Source organism: Canis lupus, chromosome 4 (assembly GCF_003254725.2).
Source record: "Canis lupus dingo isolate Sandy chromosome 4, ASM325472v2, whole genome shotgun sequence".
NCBI lineage: Eukaryota > Metazoa > Chordata > Mammalia > Carnivora > Canidae > Canis > Canis lupus.
The window spans coordinates 720,952-742,799 of NC_064246.1; the positions used below are offsets into that span (position 1 = coordinate 720,952).

The 21,848-nt window shown below is 38.9% G+C and overlaps 1 protein-coding gene across 33 annotated transcripts in view; it reads right to left on the minus strand.

Moving 5' to 3' along the window:
- CHRM3 (cholinergic receptor muscarinic 3) overlaps positions 1-21,848 on the minus strand; it is a 502,174-nt gene that overhangs the window by 143,066 nt on the left and 337,260 nt on the right. Inside the window, exon 1 of one of the 33 annotated variants that reach the window (XM_049108914.1) lies at positions 8,002-8,393. The exons of the other annotated variants lie outside the window; for them this stretch is intronic. The gene's annotated coding sequence lies outside the window, so the exon portion shown is untranslated. Of the gene's footprint in view, positions 1-8,001; positions 8,394-21,848 lie in introns of those variants that run through there. 33 annotated transcript variants of the gene reach the window in all.

A 21,848-nucleotide genomic window follows, 5' to 3' on the forward strand; every position in this document is an offset into this window, starting at 1 on the left:
TACATGCACCTCGTTCTTGCAGGAAAATAAAAAAGCAAAAAGGAAAAAGGGAATAAGGTTTCTTCATGGGTTCCATTTGCAACAATTTAATAACTTTCTCCTTAAAGTCCTGTATTTGCTAATGCTCTTAAAATAAAAATAGACCTCAAAAATGCTACAGAATTTTATAAGGGTTGTATGATTATGACTGTAAAAGGATAATTATCTTTGCCACTTTTACAAAGCATCTTATAACAATAGGAAATTTCACGTTTGACACATTTTCAGCTTGTGATTCACTATGGCTCTCACAAACTTCTGTGGTTCCAACCATCTCTATCATGACAGGTGGTTTAATTTCTTTCTAAAATTTAATACCTTGTAGTTTCATTTCATTTTACTTACTTTATGATCACTCATTCTACTTGCCAATGATATAATTAACCCTAATCTTGTATTTTGAGATTATTACTCCCTTTGGATTTGGTATATTCTATAAATTTATTGAATGTGCTTATTATTCCCTCCTTCCTGTCACTGGTAAAATCATGCAGAAAGACTGAAGAGAGAAGGCTGAGCAAATGCAACTATTGGAAAATGTGTTTCATTTTTCTGCAGTGTTAAACAGAGGCCCAAATTCTCCCATATTAACTAATGTGGATATATTATGAACACTTTCATTCACTCAATTGACCTTTATGATGCACCATGTATGCACTACACATTTTGTCATGTGTAGTAGGGAAGAGAGGGGCTTTAAAAAGGGTGTGTCGTGGATTCTGCTTTCAAGAAGCTTACAGTTTACTGAGAAGTAACTTGTAAATCTCAAGGAATAATGCAAAATGCACTATTTGTGCCACAATGCTGGAAAAAGTGAAAAGCTGAAAAACTGTAGATGAAGTTATAATCAATTTTCTTGGGGAGAAAAGAGATTCACAGACTTCCATGAGGCATGTGATGCCTGGACTAGTATTTAAGGAATTGCAAAGAGAGGGGGTTCTGGAAAGAGAAAGTTGGGTGTGACTGCCCAGGGCACATGTTAGGAAAACTACATGAGGCTGGGGGATGGACCCCAAGAAAAGAGTAGCAAAGTGATCTTCAGAGCACACAGGGCAGGAAGAATTCATATCTTATCCAGAATAGAAAAACCTCCTGACACATGGGACAGCTGGTAAAGCACTCTGAAGGTGCCACCACTGCAGTAGTTGAGCCATTTTAACCTTAGACTAAAGACTCTCTGCATCTCTCTGAAAAACCTTAAACACAAGTCTCAAAAAGACTGAAAAGTTTCCATCTTAAATTAAGGCATCCCAAAACAAAGACAAAACATTTTAGAGGAAAAAAACACAACATTTTAGAGGAATATGAAGTATCAGTACTCCACAGAATAAAATTCACGATGTCTGGCATCAAATCTAAAATCCCAGATATGCAAACAAGCAGAAAGCTACAATCCTTGATGAAGAGAGAATCAATGGAAATAGGCTTGGGCATGAAATCCATGGCATCATAGTAGACAAGGATATTAGGGGACCTTAGACACACACACACACACACACACACACACACACACAGTGTTGAGAAAGTGAAGTATAAGCATGGTAACAGAGTCACACAGACATAAAAAGCACTAAATCAAACTTCGAGACAAAATATACAGTGCCTGAGATTAAAAAAAAAAAAAGAATGGGGCATTAGTGAGAAGTGGGACAACATCACATGGCCAAATAAATGTGTAATGAGATTTTCGTTAAGAGGAGACAGAATGGGGAGGAGGGAGGTAGGCAAAATATTTGAAGAAATATGGACTGAAAAATTTCCACATCTGATGAAATCTATAAGTCTGTAGATTGAGAACCTCAAAAAATACCAAACAGAAGAAATATGAAGGAAGATACAGCAAGGAATGCCATAAGCAAATTGTTTAAAACCAGTGATAAAGAGGAACTCTTAAAAGCATCTGGAGAAAAACACCAATAAGTGGAGTGGCAAAGTAAAAGATCACAGCAGACTTTTGTCAGGTTCGATGCAAACCACAAGTAAATAGAGTGACCCCTTCAGATGAAAAGAAAAACCAGCCCTCCACTTGGAATTCAGAATCAGAGAACCTATCTCACAAATACAAAGTAAGAGGGTCACCTGAGTGGTTGAGTGGTTGAGTGTCTGCCTTTGGCTCAGGCTGTGATCCCACAGTCCTGGAATCGAGTCCTGCATCAGACTCCCAGTGGAGAGCCTGCTTCTCCCTCTGCCTATGTCTCTGCCTCTCTCTCTCTCTCTGGGTCTCTCATGAATAAATGAATAAATATCTTTAAAAAACCCCAAATATAAAGGAAGTGAAGGAGTTCACTAGTGTAATAAAAGGTGTGGAGGTAAGAAGAGGTAACTGAATTCAGGGAGCAGACAAGAAAGAGAAGGCATGTAGGGAGGGGGAGTACATGGAAGGCAGAGCTGGTCACAAGGGTGGAAGGACAGGGTAGCAACAGACTGAAGGGCCCCTTGACTCTCAAGCCACAGTAAAGACACTTAAAAAAAAAGATTTTATTTATTTATTTCAAAGACAGAGAGAGAGTACACTGGGGAGGAGCAGAGGGAGCAGGAGAAGTGGCCTCCCTGCTGAGCAGGGAGCCCAATGTAGGGCTTGATCCCAGGACCCTGAGATCATGACCTGAGCTGAAGGCAGACGCTTAACTCACTGACCCACCAGGCACTCCTAAGAAACTAGTTTTTTCAAGCACAACAGGCAACAGTGTAAATTTTAAAGTGGGATGATATGCTGCACAGTATTTTACAAACCTTGTCCTGAATAAAGACTGGAGAGCCAACCAGTGTGCCAAATTTTGGTGCATACGTGTGTGTGCATGCATAAATATGTAAAATTATATATTGTGTAACAATATTATATATTATAGAAAAATATAATTATTTAAAATATAAGTATTAAATATAAATGTATCAATGACAATAAAAGGTACATCTTGGAAGTTGGATAAAAATTATTCCATTGTCTCTCTAAAAAAATAATGTCCTTACTCTTTTATCAACTAAGTACCCAAAATTGTGTTCCAGAAGAAAGAGCCACGAGACCTGCACTCATTTCCTCTGTGACTTCCTGGCTGTATAAAAATGCACGACACATGGCACAACCACACCTATGTTTCCCGTTTCAAAATCTCTTAATTTTACAGTTTCTTTCAAAACAAATGGAAAGTAACAATGTGATTGTTGCTATTTTAATACACAGACTGAAGAACAAATTTAGATATCTATATAGACACGGTGTTGTTCCATCTTGGATGACAAAAAGGTTGGAAAATACTATAGTTTCTCTCATCTCTTTTGTTTTGCGGGTACATGGCCACGATTTATTTGGCATACCAAAGGACTGCTACTTTTTTTGCTTGTAGTTCTTTTCTTAAAGTATGACAAGTATCCATATACATCCTCATGTCCTCTTTGATAGATTGATATAAAACAAAGCCTAGATGAAATTAAACAGATGATATATTGAAGAGCTTGTTCCAAAATAATATATTTTTATTGAGTTAAAATCCAGTCTAAACCGTGTTTGCATGTAATTTAAGGTATGAGTTTTCTCTCTGCTAATGCCCATAGACCTTCTGGGCCCTCTTATTTTTTTTAAAGATTTTATTTATTTATTCATGAGAGACACAGAAAGAGAGGCAGAGACACAGGCAGAGGAAGAAGCAGGATCCCTGCAGGAAGCCCGATGTGGGACTCAATCCTGGGACTCTGGGATCATGACCTGAGTCAAAGGCTCAACCACTGAGCCACCCAGGCATTCCGCTTCCAGGCCATCTTAAGAGAAACACCAAGTTAGGAGGAAAATGCTCAGGTTCTGTTGGTTCTCCACTCTTGCTTTTAGGATTTAGGTATGGAGCCACTTAATAAATCTGAACGTTCGACTGTATATGCTGTGGAAAACCTAAAAGTTCAAGCGCCAAGTACCTGATTATAAGATAGTCTGTAGAGCTGATTTCCTGATTTCTTCAAAAAGATACCTAGAGCTTTAAGTTTCCAACAGAAAGTCTTCAACAGCCAGATGTGCGAGAACTGAGGATCACACAAAACAAGCCCAACCTCTATTATGCAAATATTTGCAAAACAAAGTTGTCTGTTTCTGAAATTTATCAATAACTGCAACAGCTTACTCAACACCACAAGAGGCTGTATAAGATTTTTCCTAACAGAGAAAAAAAAACACCCAAAAGAATCATAAACTATAATCTTCAAATTGAATCAGTTATATTTCAAATTGCTTTTAATAGACAAGCCAGTTTAAAAAAATCAAACATTCAACAATTTCAGTTACCTGAAACTTATGAGGCATGAAGAAAACTCCTAAAATTTGGCATCATTTATATGTATGTTTTTATGTACTCTTGTTCCATTAAGCAATTGCCAACCATTTTCTACCTTGTTGGTGGAACAGGTGAGACCATGCAAGTTATCATCTACTGACTCATTCACACGCATTCACTCACCAAGAGCTATCATGTGGGGCACAGAGCTCCATGCTACATGGGAACACGATCTACCTACCATTTAGGGCACAATTATTAAAAATACCAGATACAAAAGGTTCTCTCCTAATTACCATTTTGAGACATTTATTTAAAGGTTCAAGAGTTACAGTCCTTGGAAAGAACTGTTCAGGTCAAGGCAAACTTTACTTTATCCCCAACCTATCCCCCAATTGGGGTCTTAAATTTGATTAAAAAAATCTAGATGGTTAGCTAAGTTTCTTGTATTCCTATTTGGATTCTTGTGGGGGGATGTGGTCAGAGGCATTGATGACAGGCAAGAGGAAGTATTCATTTGCAATGCGCTAGTCCTGACTGTAATGGCCAGTGAGACCTGGCAGTATCAGGTATCCTTGCCAAGTCCAGAACAATTGCATAAGGTACTCAGTATTATCAACCACTACCAATAATTACTATTTATGCAACAAACTGCTAAGATCTAGCACTCCTTTGTTGGGCAGTGCTGGGAATTATTTAATTCTACAAATTAAGTCGTATTTCTTAACAGCACATAAGATGCTTGCAGTTGACTGACTGCTTCTAACCTAAGAGTCACTCAGCAAGAATGAGTGGCACTTAAACATCTTCATTTCATCAGGATTAAGTGCTTAAGTGCCTGCTGCCTTTAATAAGGCACCTGCTTCCCTTTGTCTATTTCATGAGATGAGCAAACAATGCATTAACATTCAACATTCATTTGCCAAATGTTTATTGAGCTTTAAGGTAAGAAAAGCAAAGAATTAAAATGGATTGCTTATATTGAACTTCTACTTTAGATAGCCCCAGGCAAGTACATGAAAAATAGCTTTCACATCTACCATCCAGACATTCTTTATTGCTTGTTTGTTTTTTGTTTTGAATTGAGATAGTGAGAGCAAGAGAGTGTGAGCGAGCGGGGAAGAAAAAAAGGGAAGGGAATGAGAATCTGAAGCAGACTCTGAACTGAGCATGGAGCCTGACTTGGCTGGATCCCATGATCCTGAGATCATGACATGAGCTGAAACCAAGAGTCAGATGCTTAGCTGAATGAGCCACCCAGGCACCCCCCATCCAGACATTCTTAACAAGGATATCTTCCCTACATCTATTTTAAAATAGAGTGTAAATACTGAATGGGACATATACACTCATTCATTAGAGAGGATAAGGTAAGATACGTGAACAGCTGATTTTCAGTATCTCACTCCTTGGGTTACTAATCAAAGGAAATCTTGGATAAATATGAATTTGAAACTATTCCATGGATAAGGAAGATAAATTAAAAATCGCCTACAATTTTCATTTTTGTTCTCAAGAGCCATCAGCACCTTTGTCTTGAAACTCTCAAAGTCCTTTACAAATAATGTTCACAACACTGTCGTGTGAAAGAAAATGGTATTTTCCAGTGAGAAATGGGAGGCTATAGCAAGGCATGTGGTCTATTTAAAATTCCATTTAATAGACTATGTATAACTACAAAACTCTTCAGTGGTTACAAGTCCCTTATCCAATGCTTAAAAATGCAGACGATAACCTGCACCTCAGAATTTCCACTTAAGCAAGGGTTAAGAATCTAAAATATTTACCTTTGTGTAGTAAGAAGGCACAAATATTATGTAAAATGCTCAGGCAAGAATAAGATGAGAAGAGACTAAGGATAACAGTTTAGTTACGCTGCCCACTGTGGGTACCACAATTTATCTACACCTCAAAACTTTAGACAGAAACAGGTCAGTCCTTCCCACCTTTGTTCTACTCATAGCATCCAGTTCATTCTCCTAGGGCCACCCCCCATTGTTTATCATTATTTCAATAACTAGTATATTTTTCTTCCTTATTGGATATTGGGTATTAGAATAATAGTGATCTGAGATACACAAACATTTTAGGGCTCTGCATTTTACTCTGTCAATACTGATTAGTCCTTTTCTGAAATAAATTGATAGGCAGAACATGCTCCACAAATGCAATTAGACTAATCTAGGACTTACTAACAAAGAGATAAAAATAATCTAATATGTAAGCTTTAATTATTACATAACTGATATTTTCCATTTTGGTAGCATTTGATTTCTGTCCAATTCCTCAATTCTCTTTACGTAGGCTAGTGCAAAATGAATAAAAGAAATGCTCTCTCTCCACTCTAAGGGATGTTGGAAACTGTGGTTTCAGGCATGAACCAGGCTGATGATGCAGGTTAGTGAGGGACTGAGTCATGAAGCATCCAAATGTACATGAGGAAATCAAGTGAACACAGTATCACAGTATCAAGAAATCTGTAGGTCAGGAAGATACATCTCCTTTGGTGAGGGGGGATAAGAAAATACAGAATTTGCTCTGTTTAGGTTTGAATAATTCCAACTTCCGAAGGTGGATTTCTGAACTGACTTTTACATTGATCCAGCTTTATTAGGAAGTGAGCTGTCTAAAGAAGTGTTTTTTTTTTCTCCCCCAGACAACTATGGCTTAGTCTTATAATCAGCGCAATTTTTAAAAATTACAAATTTGGAAAAAATTTTACACATTTGAGAGGAACCTCATAAACGGTGCTACAAACTTCTGCTTCTTTTCATATTGGTACTAGGATCACCAACGACCACACCAATAGAATGAGCTGTGTTTCAGAAACGGCCTAGCTGGACGGCCCCTCTGAACAAAACAACTGGGTTTCAAACTCACATGGTTTTAGAGTTCCTTTATTTTTTTCAAATAAATGTGCAGTACGCTTTTCCTATACCTTCTCCTTGCTAGGCTGTAGGGCAGTCCTGTTCCAAACCTCAACCTGAACTGAGCAAGTCTCTGGCTGTGCATTTTTCAATCTGTTGCAAGCCAGGGAAGCAGATCATCAAGCTTCTTAGACCTGTATGTGAATTAAGAATACACGGACTCCCAGGAGAGCCTGGAAGTTTTTCATTTTTGGCATGAAAATCAGGCACTTTGTTGCTTGGGTTTACTATATCCTAGATATTTGAGGTTCACAGATAAGGCACTTCCTGATAAGTGAGGTTTTATTGTGTTACTGAAATAAAACACAATGGTTTACAAAATTCAGCCTGGGTACTGCCTGACATACCTAAGGTGAAGGAAACTTTTCAGAATGTTGATCATAACATCCTCAGTGGTTTTGAACAGACTTCCTTCAAAAGAGAGGAGGATAGAGTCCCCCAGAATATTTAACCTGATTATAGAAGCAGTGATAAGGACATGCTTTGGATTCAGTTTTAAGAGAACAAAGAAAAGATAAATCACATTAAAATTAAAAAGAATTCTATCTCAATAAGGTAGGAAAGTTCTTGTAAGCTTTGCTGGAACAGAAAAGTCCCATAATCCAATCCATAATCCTTTTAAGACAGGGTAGGACAGCCTTGGGTCTGCACATTTTAAATTCATTAATGGTCTTAACCTGAGAATAACACTGGGCATTTTTTTCCCACCATCAGACAAATTATGAAGGAAAATCTTCCTTGCTCCTTCTGCCCCTTTCAGCCTCTGGAGGACTCACCCGTAGCTCATAGATTTTTCTTCCTCACTGTCCTCTGGCTGGAATTACCTTAGGATCACAGCCCCTGTCACAAACACAGCATTAATTCTCAGAGGTTCTGGTATAATTCTTTTTGTCCTGTGTTCCAGTATGTGAATGGCCTGCCCACGCTTAGTCCAAGACAGATATCTAAAGCAGGATCTTCGGAACATAGAAATGGAAAAAGAATAACTTGATCTCTCCTAGTGCTTTTTAATGGGAAGCCAGTGACATTTTGGACAGAATGACTCTCCAGGGGTATTGAGCTGTCTGGGTACTGTAGGGCATCCAGAGATCTCCGCCTCTGCCCAGAATGCACAGTCACAGTGAGAAATGAAAATGCACCCAACGTATTTGCAAATGCCTTCTGGGGCAGGTGGACTGGCCCCAAGTTGAGAGCCACTTCAGACACTGCTGTGCTGAAATGTCTCCTAGAACAATCACTACCACCACCCTCTCAACAAAAAGTCATATGGGTGAAAATTAGTACCCGGTAGAACCATGAAATAGTTGCTGAGTCAATATACAGAAGATGTTCAGGTTCCAAATTATTTGTTCACGTGGTATGCAAATATTTACAGTTTATAACCATGCTTATCAGACACATTTCCTTTGTTTCAACCACTGCAATTGAAAGACATTTGTTCAGAGTGTCTCCTAATTGAAAAACCCTGCATATCTTATATGAATCCTGTATATATACACATACACAGTCTGCATAAACTAATAGCACGGCCACTTGTCTGTATTTTCCCTCTAAGTACAAGTTCATCAAAGGCAGTCCTGTCGCCCTTGTTTGTCACTATAATTCCTAAGCTGTATCTGGCATAGATAAATATTGAAAAGAAAACAAATAAATGAGAAGGTGAATGAACACAGCAAAGCCTCTACCAACCATTCAAGACGACTACAACCAAATGGGCTCTGTCACAAATGATTTATGATATTAAAAAGGTCAACAGATGAAATTGTCTACTTCTATTGGGTTACTTTTCTTACTCTGTCAAAAAAATGTCTTTAAAAAAAATTCCTTGGGAAATATCCATTGTTGTCTTTGTAGCAACTATGGTCATTTGCCAAATGACATCTTCCCAACCTGCAGGTTGCTTACATAATCCAGGAGTAAACTGAGGCCTCTCTGATGCTCCAACTTCTACAAATCAACCATTCATTCAATGAAATATGGGAATTTAAACAATTCTATCTGTATCTATAGCTTTATCTATATATTTATATCTATAATCACTCAGGCATCCCTCTAAATCCTGAGGCTGTGTCCTGGTGAATCAGACAGATACAATTCCTGCTTCAGTAAACTATAATGAAGTTTCCATATTCTAAGTGCCAAATTCCTTGGAAGAGGTTCCTATGCTCACTCTAGTAGATTTCAGAAAGAACACAAATCACAGTAATATTACATGGAGTAGGTTATGTCTTTGCCCTCTATGTTTGGCCATTTATCAAAGTAGTTCTTCTAAACAAATACTGTGTTGTCCAAAAGAAGAATTTTAAAAAACATCACTTATCTCCTTATATGTCAATAGCAATAAAAAAATCAGGTATACCTTGAAGTTTCTCGTTCTCTTTACCAAGATCTGAAAAAGCTGACACTAACCCTGACCTTCATCCCTTTTCTCTTTGATTTCTGATGTGAATTTCAGGACAGCTGAAGCCTGGTGAAAAAAATATCTTAAAAATACAATGATCACATCTAATAGACAATCATAGGAATTTCAGGATTTTCTAATTTAGAAAAACAGCTTAGGAAAACTGGCATTGTTAAACTTCTCTATTTGTTTTTAAGAATCTTTGAATGGATAAATTTGGCAGTTGTTTATCCTAACCTCACTTAATGTTATTTCATATTTGAAAATGGAAAACAAAATAAATCCTCATAGTACTTACCCTATATTTTTGTTGGCGATTTTTCAATTAGGAAAATATTTAACCAAAGTGGGATTTTGCTAAAGTCAGTATTCTCCAATTCTATAATACTGGGAACTAGAAGCAATCTTGTAAATGGTTTATTCCCTCTCCTCATGTAATACAAAGAAAAACTACAAAACTATACACTTTTGATGGGCTTGGCTCACAGACTTCACAAGTTGGTAACTTGTGTGCTCTGCCAATCTCCCCAAAGAAGACAAACAGCTCAAGGAAAATGCACACTCTCTCTTCCATAGAAGCAGAAATGTGGCCGGTCAGCTGTGTCCCTTGCTATCATACCCAGCTCTGTGATTATTCTTCCCCAAATCTCTCACCTTTGCTCCTTCTTGCTTTTTGTTCTTTCCATGTGCTGAGATGACACTAACTACAGAGACCTTGAAAATGACCTCGTGAGGTAGAACTCACTGTCTTGGGACACCCCTTGTAAACCTTTATGTGAACTGCATTACTTGAGCTCCTGAACTACAAGGGATCTTTTGCTAGAGCTTCGTAGCGTTTCCTATCTAACACATACATCATCCTGATGGACTCTTCCGGCAAATTAATTCTTTTGTGATTTGCTGCATTACTTTAAAGTAATAATGTGTTATTATTATAGCTTCTATTTTTAAAATGCTTAGTCCGTCTCCACTCAGTGTTGAACACTTTGCCTAGATCATATTATTTATTCACACAAACTCTCTCAGGTAGACTGTATTGTTCACCCATTTTGTAGATGAGAACATTGAGGGTCCTTGATTAACACGGAGGAACTGAGATGAGAGTCCTCGTTTATCTGACAGAATCCTTATGTTCTTTCTTCTGACCTGATAAACATTTGTTTCTTGGAGTTACACTAGCTGCTTATGTAAATGGGCTGTGGCTCGCAACTCCAGCACCTAAAAGAATGATGTCAGGAGTAGAAATATTTTGGATAAAAATGTCCATAGGGATGCCAGAAATATGAACATTTTTGAGAAGATTTTTCTTTAAGATTTTATTTATTTATTCATGAGACACAGAAGGAGAGGCAGAGACACACAGAGGAAGAAAGAAGTAGGCTCCATGTAGGGAGCCCGATGCGGGACTTGATCCCAGGACCCTGGGATCGTACCCTGAGCCGAAGGCAGATGCTCAACCACTGAGCCACCCAGGCGTCCCGAAAGGATTGATGTCCACTAGTTCCTAATTCACGAGCACAGGTCAGTTTAGGATGACTGTTGTAAACTGCGGGTTCACACTACAGAAATCAAATGGCAGACATTGACGGGGGGTTGGCGCTTTTAGCCCAGAAACCCTTAGAGCAACACAGAAGATGCAAACGGGAGGTGGCAGTGACTCTTCAATGCATATCCTCTCAAGGGGTAATTATCTTATACATCTTGATCTGGAATCTTATCCTTTGTTAAGGATAAGAATGAAAGGATCCACCAGGAGATATTTGGTGGGAAGAACATATTCGGGTAACGGCAGTGTGGAATCCTCAGATGGGAAGTCCTCACACAGAAATGGGATTTGAAGGATTGACTGAATAATGACAGAAACACATGTTATTAAGGAAATTGCAAAAATGCATTTGACAATAAATATACATCACTGGAGACTTCATGGAGTAAGCTTCCATTATAGGACTTGCATGTGATTTTTTTTTTCCAATTTTGCTTTTATAGCCTTTCATGTACTTTCTTGTAAGCACATTTATCCATTTCTATTCTGCACACATTTACTAAATCCTGTTCCAGCCAGTCCATCAACTAGGTTGCAAACTCTGATGCTGAGTTACAGGACAAGGATGGAGGGACATACAGATCAGAACAGCTGGGAACGGCAGTGCTCCAGAAGAGAGTGGGAAGAAGACGTGTCACAGAATGAGGGATATTTAAGATAAAACTCGATGCAACAGGACAAGTATTATTCCAATTAATAAAAATTTCATTGACAATTAACTATTTCTTCCACAGCTGTCATGGACTATATCCTAACCATTAACTGAGACTCAAAGCCACAGTGTTAAGTGCCTTTATAACACCCACACAGGGCCTTATAACTCAAATATCCTCTTTCCATCAGGGCAAGTAAGTTCTTGAATAACTTACATGGACATTTTAAAATCTGAGGTCAGGATGTCTTACCCATGTTTTAATTTATTTACAATAAAAACTCTTTAATAACATACAATAATTCTGGGGAGTGATGAACCTGCCTTTGTTAAAATGGGCTTCCATTTTAATTTCGAAGCTCAGATGATCACAGACCAGGCAAAGCTACTCCTGAAAGTGTGTGCTGAGCACTTCAGAGTTTGCAGTGATAATGAGAACACTTCTGCTTTCCTGCTTTAGGATTTGTCAGGCATAATTCAGCATGCACAGTAGTCTGATCAAAACAGAACTTCCAAAAGAAAAAAATACATTTCACTGTAGCTCACTACTGCAAAATTGTCAAGGATCAAAAGATAAAGTTTCGCTATTGGTAATGATTCCTCATTCTTTACCAAATAGTTCCAAACCCAAACCCACAATGTACTAAAATATAAAACAGATCTTGGGGGGAGGGGGAAGAAATATGTAGCTAGCCTTCTGTACCAGTGAGAAACACAACCTGTAGTCTTGGCAGCCATGCTGCTCATTGCGCGGGCTTTCCTCACCTGGACTGTAATGAGGAATCATCTTTCCTGTGCATTTCAGGACATGGTACTCATTCCTTTCTTTTTTTTCTTTGTAAGATTTCATTTATTTATTTAAGAGAAAGAGGGACAGCACATACACTCACACTTGGGCGTGAGAATACAAGCGGGGAGAGGAGAGGGCAGAGGAGGAACCGAGGAGAAGCAGACTCCCCACTGAGTCCAGAGCCTGACATGGGACTTGATCCCAGGATTCTGAGATCATGACCTGAGCTGAAGGCAGATGCTTAACCAACTGGGCCACCCATGCACCCTTGTGGTTCTCATTTTAAGACTTGTTTTCACAGAGTTGAATCTCTTTCACAGAACCACAGGTACTGCCTTGGTTATTTCATAGAAATCATTCTCCCTCAATGAAGCCATCCATTCAACACGAAGGTCAAGTATTTCAGCCCTGTATAAGTCTAGATAGGGCTAACTCATAAAACAGAAGACACACCAAGATTTGCATAAACCTCCTTTGTCTTCTGCAAATTGTTTCTTGTTTAATGACGTTGGTGTTTAAAGGCTGATTATATTTATCAAATGAATTCAGTCCATCCATTTTGGACTAATCACAAATTCCCTGGCTGTTCCTTCTTTCCTTCCTAACACTGGAGTGACAATGAAGCCAGATAGATGTAAAATGAGTCCAGTTAATAACTTCATAGCTTGAATTCTTCTGACCTAGAAATCAACTTTTGCACAGAATTTACTACTTAACTGTCCAGACATTTTATTAACTGGAAAACACTGTCTATTTAAAAATTCTATGGAATTAAAAAGAGTCAAGGATAGATGGGTATTATGACTTATCCTTTACTAGAATAATGGCTGAACAAAAGTCCACCATGTGATAGTAGGTTGATTAAACTTAGAATGAGAAAAAAATGCCCATAAAACCCTGCCTTCAGAACAAGAAAGAATTAATGTTTGGAAAGCCAAAATAAAAAAAAAAAATGAAGAATGTGACTCTCAAAGTGAGAATTAATGAAAAGTAGTTAATACCCAATACATTCTAAAGTAGTACAGATGATGGGGAGTGTAGTATGTGCACACTTTCCTGCTGAGTGGTAATTTAAAATACCCCAATAGCTGATAATCTACAATTTTACACAACAGTGAAATCTACAGGTGCCTATTCAACTTAAAATAGCATAATTTCCTTATTCTTGTTTTGATCACAGTACTTTGCACATCACTGTTCCTACTAGATTAAAAACATTACTCCGCTTGTAAAATTGATTAGAAACACCTCATCAATACCTTTAAAATACTGAGCAGATTACACATTCTCAAAGCAAGAACTCTGTGCCCTGTGTTTTCTCAAGTTGCTCTCCATGTTTGACCAGAGGGTGGGAATTTGATAAGAAAAGAGGAGCAAGTATGGTTTGCAATGGAGGGATAATGTCTATCACCACTTCTTTCTACAAGAGCTTCCCAGTCCCAGGTTCCTAATCAGAACCCTGTGAAATTTTTGAAGCTCGCAAACATCCTAGGATTCTGATGGATGTTCTATGCATCTTCAAGGTGCTCCTTGGGGAATTCTGATGGATGTCCTCAATTGAACACACTGCAAAGTTAAACTGAATGCTCCCAGAAGGCAGGGATTTCTGTTTATGTTGTTTACTCTATTTATCTTCCAGAACAATGCCTCATAGATAGTAGGTGCTTAATAAATATTTGTGCAATGAATGGCACGAGTTCCTTGCTAAGGAAACAATTGTAGAAATCTGTCCATGTAAGTATATGTAAAGTCAAATAATTTATATTTCTTACATACACAAAAATAAATTTTATTTTTTCCTTTTATTTCATCAATTATCCACAGCAGTGAGACAGATTTCTTGTTAATGGATGGAGATATCTGGAGTTATAAACATTAATAAACATTAATCTTAGGAAGGCTTTTAAGTCTTGGAGAGCAGACAGGCGAAATCTCTTTAATAGATTTTGGACCTTTCATACTTATACCTGCATCCTGACCAGGGAGAGAACAAATGACTTAGAAAGAGAATTAATGTTTATTGATGAGATGGATCAATCTTCCTAACAGCATTCCAAACCTTCTATGAGAATAATATTAGCGAGATGCTTCTACTCATCTACACCTATTTCCCTTTACACATCAAGTATGCTTTCTTATTATAGCAAGCTAAGCAGAGGTCAACGGAAGTAACCATAACTTTGGATAAGAGCTGTTTGTCCTTAGCCAAGTTACTTAAATCTCTGAGCCTCAATTTTGTCACCTGTAAATTTACACATGTAACATAGTATTTTAAAAGTTAATTAAAAATTCACTTGACAGTGACAGTGCCTGGCACAGAACAGACATGCAAGAAATGTGGCTTTGCACTCCAACTTTATCAACCCAAAGAATCTCAGCTCCTGTTTGATTATGGGGACCTCCCTCCAACAAGTTTTAAGGTATGCATATGCTGGCTCCTACGGCTTGTGTTTGGATAAAACACTCCCCCATTTCCAAAATGAAATACTGCAATTTGGTTGGTATGATATGGGTAAAGGTATTCAGGGATTGAAAATATGGGGATATTGTTTGATTGCCACATTTCTTTTTTCATACGTTAAATTAAAATGGGGACGAGGTGCCTGGATGGCTCAATCGGTTAAGCATCTGTCTTCAGCTCAGGTAGTGATCTCAAGGTCCTGGGATGGAGTCCCACATTGGGCTCCTTGCTTAGTGGGGAGTCTGCTTCTCCCCCTACCCCTCCCTCTCCCTCCTGCTTGTGCTCTCTCTTTTTGTCAAATAAATAAGTAAACAAACAAACAAATAAATAAATAAATAAAATATTTTAAAAAATAAATCAAAACGGGATTTAGTCGTAAGTAAATTGGATCAGCTTCTTCAGAACCAAGTAAAATGAGTAGTTAACTGTGACACTGGAGAGTCCAGCTATGTGGAGAGAAACGTGAATATTTACAATGTACTCACATTTCAAAATTGATCATCTATTTATAGAAGGAAAATTATTTAAGGCCTTCAAGAAAAAGAAGTCACGCCCTTATATTATGCTCTTACAAAAATGATAACAATAAGTAACATTAAAATAGGCCATTATTTCTTCTTTCAGGAATATCTTTTTCAACATACAATCTTTCCATAGCACTCAACTTGTATGTCATGTGACCGTCACTTTCAACCTTGTTGATAGTTACTATATACATGAGTTAAGTCTTCTCCAATTTGACCTTCATTGTACTGCCAGGTATCTTTGTAAACGACGTATCTGATCATGTCACATTCCTGTTTAAAAGCCTCCATGGGGATCCCTGGGTGGCGCAGCGGTTTGGCGCCTGCCTTTGGCCCAGGGCGCGATCCTGGAGACCCGGGATCGAATCCCACGTCGGGCTCCCGGTGCATGGAGCCTGCTTCTCCCTCTGCCTGTGTCTCTGCCTCTCTCTTTCTCTCTGTATGACTATCATAAATAAATAAAAAATTAAAAAAAAAAAAAGCCTCCATGGCTCCCATCTGGTTGCAGTACAAATACTAAATTGCTGGGCATGTCGTATAAAGATATTAGCAATCTGGCTCTCCAGTCCGTTTCTCTAACCTCACCACCAGCTCCTTCCCATCCCCTCCGCACTGTGCCCGGCAATACAGCCACATCTGACACCACTCCCAGCACTCCAGACCTTTCCTTGTCCTGTGTCCTTGCAAAGTCCATCCCTCTGGCTATAATATCCTCATTCTTAATTTCTGCTCCTTGATCTAATGCAAATTCTTCAGCATCCAGCCTGGATACCATCTCTTCTAGGGCAACTCATCGTATTCTCTTCCTTCTCTGGGTTGCCACAGATCTAATTGGTCTATGAACTGAAGACTTCCACATGGACGTGCCAGCCCAGATATCCTCCTGCCTGGTGTTCCTGATTCTTGTATCTATCTATGTGCCTTCTTGATCACTGTCTATGGATGTTTAATAAGCATCTCAAAATGAAAACATCTAAGAGAAATCCTCTCCTCTCACCTGTCCTTCTCAGTAAACCTCCCCTTGCTGGCTGCCCTCCAGCTACACGGGCCTCCTTGATCTTTCTTGAATTAGCTATTCATGCTCCTGCCTCAGGACACTGTGCTGGGAACCTGTTTCTACTCCAGCCACTGGACCCTCCCTCAACTCCCCCAGGCCTCTGCTCAGCTGCTGAGTGAGGCTTTCCTTGTTTTCCCTATTACAATTCAGTGACTCCCTGTCATTACCCACACCCAACACACCTTCCCTTTTCCTATTTTTTTCTATAGTGTTTATTACCTACTTATATGGTATATGTAGTTTATTCCTTATTTTTGTTTTTTTGTTGTTCCCCTGTTCAGAATGTAAGCTTAACTGTAAGAACTAGGCCAGTTTGTTTGCTGTCGAATTTCTAGGGCCCAGGGGTCTACTATAGTGCCTAGGACATACAGTGAATACACTCTGAGCGAAGTAGGTATTAACTGTACCATTAAAATGGAGGGTACTTATGTCGAGTTTTAAAAAATGAAAATAATTTGATTCTTAAAAAAAAATAAAGGCCCTGAAGCAGTGAGAAATTGAACAATCAGTTTTGAGTAGCCTGGAAAAGGAATAAAACCTGGTGGTTAAGGCGCCAAAGGTTAAGAGTGCAGGTTTGGATCTGGGTTCTAATCCGGACTTTATCACCTACTAGACCAGTGTCCCCAAATGTATGACCAAATCGCTCTGTCTCGGTTTGCTTCCACTTGAAGTGGGAGAAATCAGATACCACACTTAAAGGCTGCTTGAGGTCTATTTAGCAGGTCATAACTGCTCAGTCAAGGTCAGCAGCTACTATGATCAGATCCCGGGACTCTTATTTCCATCTCCCAGGACTCTTATTTTCACCCCAGTAAGATCACATCATCTATTTCCATGGTTCAGTTATTAAGGAATATGCAAGTCGGGTGCTCTGTTAGAATCTGGGAATTAAACTTCAAATGAGGATGGTCCCTGCCTTTGGAGAGTGGACACCTGACCACAGAGGAGGCCAACATGTAAAGCAACAAAAAGAGCCTGATGGGCTAGAATTTCAGTACAGAGAGCACGACAGAGGAAGTCTGTTAGAAGGTGTGATGCTTGCCTTGACTTCTAACAAGTGAGTGGGAGTTAGATACACCAGCTTCTGATGTACGTTCTGTGTAACCCCAAACAAATTTCACAATCTTTATGATCCCCAAGGTCCACCTGCTGTAAGAAGGCTGACCCAACGTGCAGTCGATGCTCAATAAATATCAGTGCAATGGCAGCTGTTGCTGCTGATTTCATCATTAGCTAACTTTGTGGTGGCGCGTGGTCAGATGACCACTCCTGAAATGATTCAAACCTACAACCCTCGAAGAAAGAACCACAGAGAGCTGTGAAAGAAATCACTGTAGCCCAGATCACAGTTTAAAGCAAGGAGACTTCCCTCCTAATCCCAATCCCAAAGAAAAGGAAAGAAAAGAAAAACTGGGGGAGGTAAAATCAAGATCACTGGTTGAGGCATCCCATCCCAACTTTGTTTTTTCTTAAGGGTCCATCACTTCTAGGGGACTAAAAGCCCTTTTGTATATAGTGTTAATTAAAGATGCCTTTTCCTTCCAAAATACTCAAAGAATAAAGGGACGCATTGACAGAAGAAAGGGAACATGTGGAGAAAGCCTTGAAGGATAAAAGGTTAAAACTATGAATTACAATAAGGCACAGAGATTTGGGAAGAAAAAGATATGTGTGTGTTAAAATCCTAGCTGAGCACCAGTTACTGCCAAACCTAGACCAAGTTAAGTTGATGGCATCTAGTTCTCTTGTCTGAACCAGGATAGCAAAACTTTTGGGGCTGATGACATAGCCTGGATTAAACTGTAGGAATGAAGGAAAAGCTGGTCCTCAGTGCCCCAGCTATGCACACTGTCTAAAGCTGTGGCTGAATGAATCAATGACCGCCTGACAGAGCTCCCTGGACTGCACTTGCTTATCGCATGGGTATAGCACAATACCCTTTCTTTAACACTAGCCTTTGGAATTAACACTTTAATAGCCTTTGGAATTTAACACTAGCCTTTTGGAATACAGACTTGAGACAAAATATTCAGATTTTTCACACATTCAAGCTGACTTGGGAACTGACATGGTCAGAAGTAATAAATTTGTAACTGACATCTTTTTGTTTTGTTTTAAAGATTGATTGATTGATTTATTTATTTATTTATTTATTTATTTATTTATTTATTTATGATAGACACACAGAGAGAGAGAGAGGCAGAGACACAGGCAGAGGGAGAAGCAGGCTCCATGCCAGGAGCCCAATGCGGGACTCGATCCCGGGACTCCAGGATCGCGCCCTGGGCCAAAGGCAGGCGCCAAACCGCTGAGCCACCCAGGGATCCCTCTGTAACTGACATCTTTAATTTGGCAGTGGGAGTAGGGGAAATTTTTCTCAGCAAATAAATGTATGCTGTGTTTCTTTCTTGCTTTATGAGGGAAATCGTAAAATCTTACTGTAAATCTCCTCTACACAGAGTTCATGAGTAAGAATATCGTCTTTTGAAGACACATCCCTTCCCCAAATAGAGCTCCACCCTCAGCTTTATGGCAGTGTAACTGACAAATGTAGGTTTTGTTTCTTTCAGTTGTAGCTTGCATCTGAAATGATGGGGCTCACTTGATGGGACTCTCACACAGTAACCTCATCGCCATGTTTCCTGGAAGTGCTGTGTGGATGGATTTGCATAAATTTTACAAGGACCGATTTCCCCAGCAAGAAAACATCAATGCTAAAATGATTAAAAGATGTTTATGCCTAGCTGGAGTTTACTGAAAAGTATATATTGAGAAAAGCACCTGGAATACAATATAAAGTGATGATAAATGGCATCCAATGGTCACTTGACACTAATACAAAAAAATTCTTTTTTTGGAAAACCTGTCTCAATTTTGAGGGCAAATTATAAAGAAAACTAGTAGTAAAATGGAAGTATCTTCATTACATAAGTGAATGCTAGAGTTTCCATCTAAATAGAAGTTATTTTTAAAATTGATTTTACTTTGGGCTTCGAGTAATGGTTTCAGTGAATTATCAGGCACTGAACACATCCTCACATTGTTTCCTCTTTCAATAAATTATAGAAACTGGTAGATTTTGAAAAAGATCTGTACTCAGTAGGCGAGGTTTAGGTAGAGCCATAGTACAAATGAGTAACATGGGCAACAACAATATAGATATTCAGTTTTCTCTCAATTATCACAGGACCTGATTTTTCATTGACTATTATTAGAAGTTTAAAAATGACACTAGACTCCTTTCCTTAATATTCAGATTTGTAACATGTTATTTCTTTTAGTTCTATATCTACTACTAATTAAGTAAATGTGACACAAATTAAGATGGTGGTAGATTAAACCTGGTCACAGATGATTTCCTGTCTTTCCCATCATGGGAGAGTATTTCTTCAGCCCTAGATTCCAAGCTGGACTTGTGACTTGCCTTGACCAAGAGGATATGAAGGTCCTGACATATGTGACTTGAGTTTGGCTCTGATGAGGCCTGTTCTTGCTCTCAACCTTTCAGACTGGGAAGATTATCATCAGAAGCCTGGCTACCCCATTCAGCCACGCAAAGGGGAACTGAAATGCCTTCAGGCATCCCTGCTGGCTGCCATACAGATGAGTAAGACATTCTTGGGCCATCTGGCCCCTGCTGGACAGCTGCATCAGTGACTGACCCCTGCTGGACAGAACACCTGCCCAGCTGCAAACAGCCCAAATTGCAACAATGTGAGCAGCAGATGGTTAGTCCTTGTAGTCACTAAATTTTGGGGTGGCTCTGTAGCAATAGGTAACTTTTACAACAGTCCTTAAAATAACTTAAATGACACAATTGTTTTCTAAATTACATCATTTTAATATAAAATTTCTCTTCTATCAAGTTCAGCAGAGAAGGAGTAAACAGAGAAGGAGGAAAAATATATGCACCATGAGTTGTAACACTTTAGGACAGATATCCATGGCAATTGCTTCGACTCCTCTTTCCCTGCTCCCCCTCCCCCCGCCCCCGAAAAAAACCTCCTGGATTCATTACATTGCTGAAGAAATTTAGAAGTATAGAGGAAATTCTTCCAAGGTGTATTATAAAATTAACACTTATATTAAGTCTCGACTGATTGAAACTATTCTGTTCCTTTTTGGTGCCTCTCGGGGTCCATGGATCTGTGACTCATGAGGCACAGAATTCATACATACTTTTATGCACAACATAATTAGAAAGCAGAAATGTCAACTTATTTAAGGAGTAAACAATGTGAACTGCAGGGGCCTACGGGTCCAAATCCAAGTGCAACAGGCAGAAGACCAGAGAGGCCTGGGATTGGGAGCAGTGTGAAGAAGTGTGGACATGGCCACAGTGCTGGAGGAGATGGTGGTGACAGGCTGAGAGGACCAGGAACTGCCACAGTGAGTGGAGCTTTCTCACAGGGACAGGCGGAGATGTGGCTGATGGACAAGATAGACTCAGATTTACATTTCAGAAAGAAGCTTCCTTTAATCTACCACAACTCCATCTTAGTGAAGCTAAATGTAGCTTTTGACTATGTTTCTATGTACAAGTAAGGGGTGTGTGAGGGCGTGTGTGTGGTGTGACTATAAGTATATATGAATGGGGTGGGGGCTTCATTGTAAATAAATAAAAAAACTTTGACTGAATTTAGTCAATATTCAATTGTCTTCAACGATGGAAATCCTCTCATTTATTTGTTCAAACCCAGATGTCTTATGAAGAGGATATGAGATCACTTACAGAACATATACAAAGAGCTGAGAAGAAAACACATGAATACATCAAGAAAAAAGAAAAACAGGGAACCATAACAAGATTAGGCTGGGGGAAATATTTTGAAAAACAACAGTGATTTATTTTCCTAACTTGACCTTCACCATCACTTCTGTAGTGTTTGTGAAAACACCCTCAGGATCAATTTCCTTGGTAGCCCGTGGTACCTCCGTATGAGCAGCATTCATGCTTCCTGCTCAAGCAGCTCAGACTGAGCCTAGAACATCTTGTCAAAATTCCCACTTTGAAAGTGGGGAAACAATGGTTAATAATGATAATAATAATAATAATAATAATAAAGACAATTTTTCCTCACATCTGAGGCATAGCACTTCATGATATTATTTTGAGGTTTCCAGTTGTGTTAAAAGACAAGTTTTCTTAACTTTGGTCTTAGCCTCTAAAATTCCTGGACAAAAGAAGATCC